Below are 13,384 nucleotides of genomic sequence, written 5' to 3' on the forward strand. Positions count from 1 at the left end.
CAACTTCAGCCAGGCTTTAGTTTTTCATTTGTCTGTCTCCTGTTTTGCCACACTAACTCTCATGTCATTTCAGAATCTGCCCCCCCCCCCCCCCCCCGCTCTGCACTAATTGCTGATTTCATTTCACCTGGCCTGCCCCACCTCCATACTCACCTGCTCCTCATCAGCAATCAGCCCCTCAGTGTATATGTACCGGCCCATTTCCCTCAGTTCTCTGCCAGATTGTCTAGTGTGTTTCCCTTGCTATCCAGCAACCTGTCATTCCGATTCTGATCCTGATTATCCGTGTATTGACCTGCCTTTTTGGACTTTGGACCTTCTCTTTTGCCTGCTCCCACTGGATTTGTTTGCCACGCGGGTTACTACCTGGTTTGACATCTGCTGGTTATTAAACCCGGTTTCTACACCTGAACTGTTTTCTGTGTCGTGCTATTGGGTTCTTGTCTGTCGTTTTGTGATACCTGACAAATGGATTGCTTCAATTGATTGTTTGACGTCTAATATGTTATATGTTGTAATAACTCATAAACTAATGCTTTATAGATCAGCTACAAGCTAATAAGAAGGAACTTTTTGGTGGGGTTTAGAAATTATAAATCTGTGTAAAATTAAATGATGTGGGTTATCCATTGAGTTTACATTCTAATAAACCATTTAGTATGTTGTTTTAAATGCTATTAAAAAGTGATTAGTATAGGGTTTTTAATCCATCAAGTCTGCAGTTCTACATTGTGTTAATGAATAGATTCTGCAAGTAAGTGGTCAAATGGTCCAACCACTCAAAGGAATTTTTCACAACCTGGCAACCTGGATGTTATTCTTTTGAATCTATAAAGCATAAGTAAATGATTTATCAACCATGAACAAAGCCTCTATTTACAGATAATAATCTCTTTATAAATGGTGCCTTATTGAAAAGTCTGATGCCTATCATATATACCCTCTCCCATTCAAGTAGAGGAGTAGATATGCATTCAATAGAAACTGTGAGAAATAAGTAATTGTTTCCATGTGGGCAAGGTTGATGGCAATGAGAGATTAGAAGAAACTGATCAACGTGATATTATGCAGAAATGGTTCCATGTCCTAAGCCATGTCAAATATTATGTTTTTACTAGCATAACACTATCTATCTATCTGTCTGCGTGTGTGCACACGCATGTGTGTGTGTGTGTGTGTGTGTGTGTGCTTCTAAAAGATTGATGACAGGGCTGGAAGATAAAGTTCCTGATGGTGCTGGAATTCAGCTCTCTGTTCTACTAAAACCATATTGGCGAAAATCCTTTGCAATATATCTTTATAATCAGCAAGATAATTAGCTATCCGCAGCAAACTGTTGTGCTGAGCCACATTATTACACCATCTGCACAGTCCCCTGTCTGTACAAGTGTGTGTATGTGCGTGTATGTCCGTGAATATGTGTGTGTGTTGTGTATTTTGTAGCCCGACAAAAATGCCATTAATTGTTCAAACAATACCAGCTGACGATTGTGAAGATTGTGTTATAGATAGCTTAGTATAGATTCATCCGCCATCTCATTTCTTTTCATTTGCTATAGCACAATATACATACACACACCCTATCCTGTAGGTCTGAAGCACAGGAGAGAAACGCTGGTGTGCTATTAGCTCACGTGAAGGTGAGGGTTGGGAAAAGGGGCTTGGGTTAATTCCATACCGGCAAACTGTCAAGAGAGGACAGATGCTTATCAGGCAGAAAGAGGCGGAGACGGATTCAAGTGGTGAATTCATTGTATTTGTGCTTACAAAGGGACTGAACTGCCACACAAAGGTAGGTCTGTTTACATGGTAAACACACGCATGTGCTAACAAATCTTCCAAACGGAATGCACATTTGGATAACTTTGGGGATGGGGGTTGTAGAGTAGAACAATGAAGTGTGTTATTTAAGACAAGTGGATGTTTGTAGTCTAACAGTGATTCATTTGTTTACTCATCAGTCATCCACACACACACACACACACACAAACACACACACATACACACTGTTCATCTCTTTCGATACATTCATGGCTCTAGGCATCTTATTTCCTCAGCTATGCCCTGACTCATCACAATATGCCACTCTGCTATTGGCTACAGGGCCTGAGCATCCGCCCGGCCCTCCAATCCAAAAAGGGCCTGTAGATTTGACTCACTTGCCATTTGTCTATTAACTGGCACGGGCCTTTACGCTCTCTCACCATGTGTTTCTTTTTCTCTCTCTCTCCTCCCCTCCTTCTTATATTCTCTTTTTCTCTGCCCCCTCCCCCCTCCCTTCCTTTCTCCCTGTCCCCAGATATCAGGTGTGTTACCTGAGCTCTGCTATCAATAGTTAATCACCCTGGGACACCCAATCTACAGAGCATGACAGTACTCTCCCGTGGTACCCGTGTGTGTGTGTGTGTGTGTGTGTGTGTGTGTGTGTGTGTGTGTGTGTGTGTGTGTGTGTGTGTGTGTGTGTGTGTGTGTGTGTGAGAGACAAAAGAAAGAGACAGGAGAGTGGGGGTGCTAAGAATTGCATATTTTGGGAGAAGTCAAATGCTGCTGAGAGAGCTGGGAGGGAGAATGGGCCAGGGGACTGCAAACAAAGAGACAGATGGAAAAAAAAATGGGCAAAGATGAGAAAGCAGAGGGGATTTGGATTGTGCAGGGCTAGGCAATAAAACTAACACACAAAGCAAATGTTCTGATGTCTTAATTTTGGGGGGAACTGCTAATTCATCATAAACCTGCTGAATTGATAAATAAATAAATAGTTTCTGTTTGTCTATAAGGAATAAAACTGGGAATATTACGCATTGAGATCAACACAACAACAATAAAATGAATGAGCAATACTTGGAAATTAGCGGGGCTCAATAACTTTGAATGATTTTTTTTACATTTTGAGAACTCAGTTTGGGAGGACTCTTCTTCTATAAGTTCTGTTCTGCTCCCTAGTGGACAAACAATAGTATTACAAGATAAGTAAGCAAAAGTCAGAATCAGAATGAGAAACTGTTTAATGCCAAGTATGTTACACATACAAGGAATTTGATGCGTAATGGTAAAACACATTGCAATAGTATGACATAATTTATAATATGAAAACAAGTAACATTACTGTAACATTAACTTAGATTGTTGGATTTTTTTGGAGGTGATGACCTAAATCTCAGTTCACAAACAAATATTGTAATCCCTGTGAAGCATGGCAACATTTACACGAAATGAATCCTTCACTCACCTCTTCTCTGCAGCAGTGCTAATGTGTGAAGGCTGATCAGCATATTAGGAGGAGATTTCTTCTGAAAGAGGGTCTAAGGACAGAGGATGTCTCCTTGAGGTAAATTTCAAGCTCCAGCAGCAGTTGTATAAGAAAGATACAGATTTAAAAAAAGCCCTACAGCTCATAATTGCAAACCTAAAAACGTAAAATCACAAATATTCCTCAAAGTCTTTACAATATGTATAGCATACGACGTTGCTATCTATCCTCAGAGTATCTGATAAGAAAAACTCCCTTAAAGAACAGTTTTGTAGGAAAAAAGGAAGAAACCTCAGGAAGTGCAACAGAGAAATGATCCCTTCTCTTCCAGAACAGACCTAGAGTGCTGACTATTAAAGTTGGCTCCCTGCTCAATTTACGATTAAAGTAATACCCCTGTGAGCGTATGAGAGGGTATGTACATGTTTCTGTATCTGATGGTAACATCCCATCATTCAGCGCTCAAACACAATCTGTAGTCGGATACCACAACTTCAGTGGTTGCCTATGTTAAATGATAAGAGTTGTACTTTTCATGGAAATGAACTTGATCCTAATTGTGATAATGCTGATAAGAACATTGCAGGGCAGCCAAACAGTGTGTTATCAGTAGAGTGACAAGTGAAGCTGTCAGACTGCACTCAGATCCAGAGTAGATATGATACAATACAAAAAATTTGAATTTAAATGATTGGATTTTTTGGGGCATTTGGGATCATGCAGCCAAGTGGCTTCACAGACAACAAACATACTGTAGATCTCTCTTTGTGCCACCCTTGAGTTAAACACAATAACACTGGTTTAATGAAAAGTATACCAGACATATTGTACGTTATGTGAATACCTTATTTCTGATTACCATTTACTGAAACATATGAGCATAACGGAGCAAAGTTCTGTATCAGGGCACCATATGTTTTGCCCTGATGGCTGACAGGGCCACTGTGTCCTCTGTAGAGTTCGACCAGGGGCCACAGGGGCTGGACACAAACAAGAAAGTAGAGAAATGGTTAAATTAAAACACATAAATAAATGAAATACATATACAAAAAAAAACGTAGATCATGTCATTCATTTTATTCACAATCGTCATTTTATTTTTCCTTCATTACATACATATTTACCATAAAATACAAATATGTACTAAGAAAAGGGTGCAAAACAACATTTTAAAAAACATTAATGCCATGTCCATTATCTTCAGCATGACCCTGGCTTATAAATACTCAGTTGCCAGTTTAGATACAACCAGGTAAAACAGTTCTGCAATAAAACTTACCTTCCTAAGGTCATAAAGTTGTTGATTGGACTGTTTTAGAGAGCAGTTGATTGAACTCTATAATCATTTTGGACTCGGCAGTTTGTGGTGTAGGTTGAATTGTGTTGCATTAAACTGAGATGTGTTTCTATCTTTTCCCTCGTTGATATTAATGGGTTGGACATGATATTAGGCAATATTAGTTTTAGCTGGGTGTATAAAGCTGGGTGCTACTGACTGTACAGTGTGTGTACGGACTGAGCGCCTTGAAATGAAATACTAAGGAGATTTTATAGAGGATATTTTAAGGAGAGCTGTAGCGAGAGTAACATTCAGTCAGAGGGCATATTTGTGATAAGATATGGAAGATGAGTTTTCTCTGGCAGAAGGCAAGGAGGGATTTTGCTGTTCTACTAGGAAGGTCATTTCTCAGTTGGGTCGCCAGAAGTCTCAGTAGTCCCGACTATGTGAAGTGATTGCCAGGTCAGCACAGGGAAAGGACAGTCAAGAATATGAATAATTGCTTATGTGTGGCTGCTGAAGAACAACCTGGAGGTCTGCAGGGCCAGACAACGTTGAACATGTGCTCTAGCATGCACAGCTGACCATTCTTTTGGAGGAAAAAAAGAGGTTGACATGGGAGAATGTGAGGAGGTTTAACAAGCTGAGTTTGCAGCCTTCTCAATGAAGCAACTGGATGACACGTGTCAGGAGTAATGAGGGTGTTACATGAATACAGAGATATTTTGTATTTTTCAAGGAGCTGGACTTAATCCCTCATGAAGATGTGTCTGATCCCTTGGATGTGGCGTGTGAACATGCAGGATCAGGTTGGAGGTGCAGTGTGGATAATGTCAGACAATCAGTTGTCTAGACTCTAATCAAAAGTCTTCACTTCATTTTAGTGGGGAATCGTGTGTCTAGTTGTCGAGGATTTTAATGGGAATTATTTTAACATTTACATAGAGATCTAAAAAACTTGCTAAAGGATGACTGAAAACTTATATAGCACAGCATGTTGTGCAATGGAATAGTTAGAAAGTTATTGATGATAATTTTTTTGTACAGTTTGAGAAAATACGTATATAAGTAAACCATTTTTACAGTTGTCCCCTCAGGTGTGAGCTTTGCTCAAGCTGAAGAACACACTTGCAGAAGCTAATGAAGCTACCCAAGTGCATTTTCCAATGAGAACATTGAAAGTCAAATTGTTTTAATTGTAGTTTTGAAAAGTTACATAAGTTTGAAATGGAATTCATCAATTAAAATGTCCTAAACACTATCTGAGATTGCAAACGGTGCATGGTTTGAAGAATGCGGCAGCCCTGAGAAACACCTTACATCTGTAAAAAAAACAGTTCTTGAAACATTTGGGACATTTGCGAATATGCTTACTCACTATGTAAGACAGAGAATAATCGAGTAAAGTGACCTTTCAGTCCATGAGTAAATACTGTAGAGATAAGGGTGCATGCTTCAGAGGACTTGGTGAATTGAGCCTGAAACCAGAATGGCTATTCTGATTTACTCAAAGGCAGCATGAAAGCCAATTGTTATAGCTATCTGAAACTATTTCCCCGCAATTATGCGAAGAGATTACATGAATTAACAGCTTTTTATAGATTGCTACGACATGCCTAACTCCGCTTTATCTTCATCATCACCTTCTTAGCACAGCAGAAGTTGTGTCTTGCAAATGAGTTAACTCTTTATGGTTCCACACATTGTTCACACCCTTTTTCAAAACAGTTAACATAGCTCCCTATAGAAAGACACAAAACTCTGTTCGATAAACTGTGTTAAACAAAGGAGAAAGATCCATTCATAGCTGATTGTAATTACTTGCATAATGACAAATATCTAATGCACCTGTGTGAAACTCCTTGGCACAACTCTTCACTCAGTAATCAGTCCTCACCCTATCTAGAAAGATGCCACCTCTGTATTCTGAGTATTTCTGAATTTGGGTGAAATTCTTCATTGATTGTTTGGTGAAGAATGCAGTACAAAAGCTGTCATGGTCCTAGGTTTTGGTCATGTCTCGTTTACCTCCTGTTTTCTAACTCACCTGTGTTTCATTAGTTAATTAGTCCCTAACGTAACACTGTGTGTGTTCCCTCTTTCCTTTGTCAGGCTCTGCTTGTGTCCCTTGTCAGTATTTCTGCCTGTGTTCCTCGTGCCCTACTGCTACTTTCTCAGTTTATTTTTGTTTTGTTCTTTGTTTTTATTCTGCCTGTTTTTGTCTTTTTTGGAGTCAGCTTTTTGTTATTAAAGATCGCCTTTTCTTCCTTCAACCTGCATGCCTGGTGTTCTATTTAGGGTCTTCTGTTTTAAACGGTGTACACATAAGATTGATTGAAATTACATTAATTTGAAACACAAGTTGTTGTTTGATGGAGATATTTGCTTTGCACCTGTGTGTGAAAATGGAACTTCTTGAATGGACTAATGTGTTCCAGCTAATGAGAAAAACTATAATGAATGGGATGAGTCTGGAATGTCTACTGTGTGTTAAACATTGTCAGTGTTGTAAGAAGCAATCAATGTACACTCAGTTAGCAGTTAATTACGTGCAGCTGTAATGCAATCTAACAGCCATGTGATAAATCCATCCTTTGTCAATTAAATGGTCAGTTTTGTTGACATCCTGTCTGGAAATGTTTGAGGCTATAATTAGTGATGTTATCATGTGTGTAAATATTGGCTGAAAAAAACTTGAGAAACACCTCTTAACATAATGCAGTTTACTAACTGCTCAAAAAAAAATCACCAACACTTTCACACAGTGTGGACAACAACTGAAGATTATAAGCCTCATTCATTACAGGGCTGTTGCATTAGATTGCAGTGCAAATCATATTTTTCTTCAAGTTTGTGAACATTAACAACATGCATTTTAAGAGTGAAAATATAATTGTGGCCAGAGAGACTGCTCTTCTGCAGAAACTGCACTGCAGTTTACCCTTCGCTCTGACCTTTCTGGAGAGGGGATGCAAGAGGGATACATTGAAACCTGCATCAGGAGCTGCTGATCCTGTTTTACTCCACCATCATCCAGTCTGTTCTCTGCTCCTCTATCACTGTGTGGTTTGGATCGGTCACCAAACAGGACAGGAACAGACTACAACGGATGTCATTGTTGTTGTCTCTTGTTTATTGTATATTTTATGTATGTACGATGGAAAGCAATGTGTAACCGGAGTCACACGCATACACACGCATACATGGCCAATAAAGCTGATTCTGATTCTGATTCTGAAATTAAAATCTAGTATTTTACTATGGTATGTATTCAAATACATACCATTTGATTTGGTGACCAAGTTTACATTGAGATTTCACAACTCCTATTTCAGTTGAATACATTTGTTTGCAACTGCTACTTTACACATAAAAAACAAAAACATCTACTCAACACCAACTAGACATACAAAATATGTTACATCTCTTGCAAAAGCAAACACTTAAATCAAAACTATACAAACTCTCATCAAAACTTTACAAACACCAAATAAAAAGCTCTTCCCAATGGCAAACTGATGTGCGAATATGAAACACTTATCTAGTTATTCATAGCATGCTGTAAATTTAGACTGAACACAAATGCAATGGGGAAACTTTGTTTATTCTCAATATTCATATACTCATAAAAGAATATAATAATACTGATCAGACACAACAGAGCAATTGTATTGCACTGTAAACTAAATACAGCATATTGCTGTTATACAGCTATACATAACTCTTTCTCCATTGGTGTCTATTGTTGAGCACACTAAAGAGCAAACCTGATTCCTTTTTCGAGTGTTCAAGCTCTGATGTCTGGGTGATCTAATTGGTTACAGGTGTGTTCAGAGGAGCATTCTGGCCACAGGTGATTGATAATTGAGAGTAATATTTCACTGTCGGTGAAGCAAAACAACACACACAGGCTTGTAGTTTTGGATGTCTCATGTAGATAACCGTGTGTAGTTATTTGCTACAAGTGTGCAGTGCTTATGGTTCATCATACCTGGCTGGTCATGACAGTAATTGTTTAATTTGAATGTAATTGTTTCAGTAATTGTGCGACACATACCGTTTTTTGTGTCTTGGTAATTGCAACAAAAAAAACCGTAATGGAAGTGTGCCTCATAGTCACAATACTTTTCTGTTTTGGTGTAATGTGCTATAATCCCCACAGGGGGGAGAGCAAACACCAGAACCAAAAAAATCTGCAGTATGTTGCCGTCAGTTGATTCATAATATTTAGTGACATGATAAGATTCTCCTCGGCACTCTTCCTAGTCTTTTCTTAATTGTATGCATGTTTATTCCCTGAACATAAACACAAAGAGTCTTTGTATATGTGCTGACATGTTTCATGTGATTCTGGCTCTCCAAGCTACAGATCAAAGACATCCTGTTAGGTCCCCTGACTTGAAACTTGGGACTGGAGATACATTTCTGATTGTGGGAAAACAGATGGCGTAATATGTGAATGTACACTGAAATGGAAAAGTACAGATGGATGCATTTAGATAGCACAAAAGCAGAGTCTTATAGGTATCACATACCAGTTCGGAAAGGCAGCTATATATTTTTCAATCATAATTTAAAGGATTTTTGTGCTTTCTGGGTCACAGAAAAGACCGGGTCACCTTCTCAAAATTTACAGGGAATAATTCAAATGCAACTTACTGGAGTCCAGGGGTCAGAACATCCATCCATCCACATATCGCTCATCCCCCCCCCACCTCTCCATCTTTATCTCTCTCTCTCTCTCTCTCTCTCTCTCTCTTTGTTTAGCTTCTTTTCCTCTCTTATGCTCGCTCGCTGGCTCTGTAATCAGCCCTCTCAGCGATGGCCATTTTGTTTCTGCCTGCCTTATCTCCTGTTTGCAGTTTCCCTCTCTGTCATTATTCTGCTATTAGCTCTTCTTCCTGGGGCTAAAACACAGGACTCACACTGACCTTATAGTCACAGCTATGCTCCAAAACGTCTGCTTTGCAAGATAACACACCCACCCCCCCACACGCTTCTCGTGCTCTCTCTCAAAGACACACACACATATATATAGAGCCATGTTCAAAACAAATTCACTCACATACACCTGCATATCGAGAAAAATTCAGAAGATCTTCTCACAAGCCAAATGTTTTGTTTCACTAAAGAACAGAAGATTATAAGAAAATCCAATTAAAGATTTAGACACACCTGAGTCTTTCTACCTTTCTTCTCACATCATGATGGAAACTGACTAAGGAGGTGGGAAAGAGGGAGATTATTATTATAAAACTCTATTATTTCTAACATTGTAATGTAACGCTCGCAATACTGTTTGATTGACACCCATAACATTAAAATATATTAAATTGAACTGCATTGAACGAGAGAGAGCGAGAGCGAGAGAGAGAGAGAGAGAAAGAGAGAGATAGAGAGAGAGAGCGAGAGCGAGAGAGAGAGAGAGAGAAAGAGAGAGATAGAGAGAGAGAGAGAGAGAGAGAGAGAGAGAGAGAGAGAGAGTCATATTGTACAAAGCCGCTGTTCACTTACATGTACAAGGCCCATAAGCTCCAATTAAGGAAAATCTTACTGCTAACAACATACAGAGGGTCCATTTTTCACAGAAGATTTTCCCGCGTCACAGTAGGAAAAGAACATGTACAACTAACGGTGGAATTGCATTGAGCATCTTCAGTAGATCTTTTTCATGGCAGACGTTCTGACGGAACTGATTATTCATTATTACATTCATTATAATGTTGATGGCGGCCAGTTCAAGTGTTTGGTATTGAACATGATGACTCACTGGAGAGGCCTCTTGGGACACTTAATGGAACCGAGCCATTGTTACTATTAATAGTTCAACCTGGGCTTATCTGTGGAAGTTAAGATGTCTTTTTTGAAAAGTGCCTAAAATATTTTGGGCCTTTTACTGTTCCTACATGGCAATGCCCCCCATGCACAAAGTGATGTTCATAAAGAAACCGTGTTAAAAAATGTGATTGGGCTTCCCTGAACTCAACCCCCAAAACCACCTTATTGGGATGAACTAGAATAATGACCGCATGCGAGGCCTCATGGCCCGACATCAATGTCCGACCTCACTAATGCTTTTGTGGGAGACTGGGAGCAAATATGTGCCGCCAGGTTCTAAACGCATGTGGAAAACATCAGAAGAGTGGGGGCTGTTATAGTGCCATATAGTTGGAATCAGATGTTCAGCAATCACATAACGGTGTCATGTTTGGGTGTCCAAATTTGTTTGGCTATATATACTGTATATATATATATATATATATATATATATATATATATATATAGATCTTATTGTATTGTAAAGTACAGAGTGGCACTCTGTACTTTACAATACAATAAGATCTATATATATATATATATATATATATATATATATATATATATATATATATAGATCTTATTGTATTGTAAAGTACAGAGTGGCACTCTCATAGTAAACTGCGATGATAGCATTTTCTGTGCAGCTTTTTTTAAATTACGCACCCTAATTCTCGCTCGATGGATTTTCAACTCCCTTCTACCCCACACCTCCTCAGCTCACCTCCCTCTTTCCTCTCATTTCCTCCCTCCCACCGTCTCAGTGATCAGGTGCACAGCAACAGAGTCACTGGGCTGTGAAATCTCAGCTCCTTGAGACATGTTCTATGCAATCCTGTCCAAATACACACATAGGCGCACACACTTTTTGTCCTATTTTTCTTCAACTCTTTCCTTTCTCCACCTCTACTTTCTCATCTGTTCTCTCCGCTCGTGTAGAGATTGAGTCAACATTGTGTGATCGCAAATTGACTCATAGGAGGGGAAAAAAAATAAAAATGAAATGACAGTGGAATGAAAAATCTATAAAGAGTTTCATTAGGCTGGAAAAGAAGTCTGTGTTTGTGTGTGTGTGTGTGTGTGTGTGTCTGTGTGTCAGTGTGAGCGCACTGTGCGTCTCTCCTGCATATGTCTCTGACCACATCTACATCTTTAATGTCTGAGACTGAATAATGTATGAACCCCTGGGCTGGAAGACACACACAAACACACACACACACACACACACACACACACACACACACACACTCACACACCTACACACACACACACGCAAAACACCTCTTTTACTGCTTCCATTTGCGCAAATGTCATAAAGCACAAGCTAACGATGAGCCATAAAGAATGGCCGTGTCATCAACAGTCCTGCACACTGCCATCTTCACAACTATCTTGTCATACCCAAGAGTAGATCACCTTGTTTTGATCCGAGAGAACAAAGAGTGCTTCAAAGACGAGGTGCCTCCAACCACAATAGCATCTCTACCACCAGTTTCCTGTTTTTATGTTGCTGACTTCCTGTTGGAGTAAACACAGAACTCGCATCAAAAAACATTTTTTCACTTGTCTGTACACGTGTGTGCTTATGCAGTTGACCATTTAGCATCTCAGTTGCGAACGCCCCACGATACACTCTTGTGTGTCTCTCTGATCCAGTCATGCATGCTTCATAGCTCTAATTTGACTTTCAAATAGCTGCACCCTGTCATCTTTTCCACATGCCCACACACACTTTTCCCACAGCCTCTTATGAAGATGAAGATGTGAAGCTGAGGTCAAGGTTGGTTTCTACAGCAACTGTGCATAATAATGCCTTGACCTACCTGACCATGAGGCTTCTCTGTAAAGAGCCTGGAAATAATATCAATACTCTCTAACTTGCTCACCCTCTCCATGTTTGCAAGGTTTTTGCTCTTTTATTCCCACATAATTCTCTTCTCTGTCTACCTCTTTATCTTGTTCACTTGTTCAGTGTGAATCATATGCTGTGGCCGTTTACAGTAACCGTATTTCAGTGTAGTTGAACATCTATGGAAGATATTGACGTGACATGTTAGACAAAACTCTAACAACATGAGGGATTATCTTTTAGAAGAATATTCCTCCAGTAGAGTTCAGACACTTGTAGAAGCCATATTGAAGCTGTTCTGGTGGCTGGTGGTGGCTCAACACCTCACTAAGTTGTTGTTTTTTCCTTTAATTTGTCACCCTTCTGTTTGTCTGTATGCCATTGTGACAAAGCTGTGGCAGTCGCTGTGGTATCCTGTTGTAGAATGTGTTAGGTGTTAGCCTGAAACAAGTGCACTAACTACAAATGCCCCCTCTCCTTTAAACACCTTCAATCACACATAACCGCTCTGAGGGAGAATGTCAAATGGGCTTTGTCTTACAAAGGACTACTGCACTGACAGAGGGCGGTTCCACTCGCCTCCACAAACCATCCAGAGAGGACCATTTACGTGCATTTCTTATGGAAGCTGTGTTATCTTGTAGCATTAATTTATAGTCCTGAGCTAACCTCTGCCAGGAATGTGAGTGGAACTCACGAGTCACTATGAACAAGCCTGTGCGCCTCCCATGTGATGGCTGTAACAGAGCAGAAACATGCACACACACACACACACACACACACACACACACACACACACACACACACACATGCAAACATCTGATCTACATACAAAGAAACTCCAATCTTTTTATTTGTATTATTAACAGCGTTGTCAGTGATCTGTTTTTGTTTGTTGTTGTTGTACATGCTATCAGTAAAACATTCCTACATATCTCTATTGCCATGATATCAACCAATTATACTTTATCATAGCATTGCCCAACTTGTTTTCTACAAAAGGTAATCAGTGGAAGACACTTTTGCGGCGGCCTGATAACAGACCACAGTGAGCCATCATGACTGTTTCCTCCGCACTGACAAGAGGCAGAGAAGAAAACCGCGCGCACGGTGCCATGCGCGTTCCCGTTTTCTGCTGCGCACAGACAGCCGGTGCGGGGAGAGAGAGAGAGAGAGAGAGAGAGAGAGA

Source organism: Cebidichthys violaceus, unplaced genomic scaffold (assembly GCF_023349555.1).
Source record: "Cebidichthys violaceus isolate CVI_PGR_0920_01 unplaced genomic scaffold, fCebVio1.0.p SCAF_4, whole genome shotgun sequence".
Lineage (NCBI taxonomy): Eukaryota > Metazoa > Chordata > Actinopteri > Perciformes > Stichaeidae > Cebidichthys > Cebidichthys violaceus.